This window comes from Aplysia californica, unplaced genomic scaffold (genome assembly GCF_000002075.1).
Source record: "Aplysia californica isolate F4 #8 unplaced genomic scaffold, AplCal3.0 scaffold00889, whole genome shotgun sequence".
NCBI lineage: Eukaryota > Metazoa > Mollusca > Gastropoda > Aplysiida > Aplysiidae > Aplysia > Aplysia californica.
The window spans coordinates 59,015-61,020 of record NW_004798159.1 but is presented as its reverse complement, the minus strand read 5'-3'; the positions used below and the strand labels follow the sequence as shown (position 1 = coordinate 61,020).

At 36.7% G+C, this 2,006-nt stretch overlaps 1 protein-coding gene across 1 annotated transcript in view; it reads right to left on the bottom strand.

Moving 5' to 3' along the window:
* The window catches only part of LOC101847536 (regulating synaptic membrane exocytosis protein 2), a gene marked incomplete in the record, with an annotated part of 82,471 nt that overhangs the window by 51,641 nt on the left and 28,824 nt on the right, over positions 1–2,006 (bottom strand).

Here is a 2,006-nt window from a genome sequence, read left to right as displayed (position 1 = left end):
TCTGGTATTTTTATTTAATTCTTATTTTATCTTTTTGTTTGGGGTGTAATTGGGTTTTATTTTGTTTTTGATGGGGGGGGGGGGGGGTTAAATTGTTATTTCTTGTACTTATATTTTAAGGATTTGTTTTCTTGTATTTTCTAAATTCATTTCTTTATTGATGATTCTTTGTCTTTGTTTGTTTGTTGTTGTTGTTGTTTTTTGTTTTGATTTTTTAAATTTTGTTTCTTAATCTGTTGTTTTTTTGTTTTTTGTTTTTTCCTATAATTTAGGGGGGGGGGAGAAAACATGAATTGGTCATTTTTTATTCTCCAGGAAGTGATTGTGGCAATAGAAACACTGAGAACAAATGAAAGAAACAGCCCAGAACATCACACCAACCGCCCCCTCACTGTACGTAGACCATGAACCGGCAAATCTCACTGATAACGACGAAGTGTAGTCGATAATCTGAACAGAAAAATGCAAAGGTAAACCAATAAAAACTGACAGGGAAAAGTCTAGATTAAGTCTACGACATGTGAGAATAAAAATCACTTAGAAAAAAAATGTAATGTCATTCTGTATTATTTTTTAATATCCGGTTATCCTTTCTAGTTCAAAATTTATTATTTCTTTCATAACTGACCAAGAAATGTGTCCATGGTCAGTTATATTCTTCTTTATTTTATTCCGTATAGCTTGTCGTCGCTGTTCGACAGTCTAACAGACAGATAGATAGATAGATAGATAGATAGATAGATAGATAGATAGATAGATAGATAGATAGATAGATAGATAGATAGATAGATAGATAGATAGATAGATAGATAGATGGACGTATGGGTGGATGGATGGATGGATGGATGGATGGATGGATGGATGGATGGATGGATGGATGGATGGATGGATGGATGGATGGATGGATGGATGGATGGATGGATGGATAGATGGATGGATGGATGGGATTGTAAAGCACAAGGAAACGACAAACAGGATAGCGTATGGTAACAAGAGTTAAGAACAAATCATGTTAAAAGTTGAAGCCAATCGTCCTGACTAACAGATAAACGCAAAAAAAATAATTTTTAAATCAGAGAATAAAAAGACCGAACGTACACAACTTCTATTCCCGTGCCTTTGCCTCAACAAGGCTCTGATTAGGTCCCCTGACCACGTTGATAAACATATAATCTTGCACATACGACGTTTCAGTTCTCAAGTTCTGCTCTAAAATCATCCAGGCTTTTGTTTAATGACTTGTTTCAGGTAACAGCAGTCCATCTTTCTCACAGTCTAGAGTAACGTTGTTCATTATTATGATGATTACTGCTCTTTTCAGCGAGCGATCGATCAAAACAAGAAACGAATACGAGTCTAGTGTCTCTCAAAGCTGTGTTTATTTCGGAGAACTTTGGATCAAATTACTCTTTTTCAATTTCGCGCTATGGTTTTTTTGTTTTGTTTTTTTGTTTTGGTCTTTCATCCCAGCTTCGGATAAAATAAATAATATCAAGAGTAGATGCGCCCCTGTAAAGTCATACTATAGCAACTGTTTTGATTATCTTTTGTTCAGGGTTTGGGTTTTTTCTGAGGCTGTTTTGTGAGAAAAAAGGGGAAAACAGGGGGGGGGAGGGTTTGACGTCAAGAATATCTCGAGGTTATTGAAAGAAAGAACGAAAGGAGAGAAAGTGAAACAAAGAAAGATGGAAAAGGAGATAATATGTGAAGAGAAACGTGTGGATTGAGAGGAGAGTAAGTGAAAGCAGGAAAAGGACAGACAGAGAGGGAGGGAGAGAGAGAGAGAGAGAGAGAGAGAGAGAGAGAGAGTGAGTGAGAGAGAGAGAAGGGGAGAGAAAGAGAGAGGAGGAGAGAAAGAAAGATAGAGAGTCGAGATATAAAAGGAGAAAGGAGAGGGAGAGGGTCAAAGACAGGAGATAGAAAATAAGAAGAAAAGCGAAATAAACAGAAAGAGAGGAGAGAAAAGGAGACAGAGAGAAAGGGGAGAGAAAGAAGAAGAAGAAGAA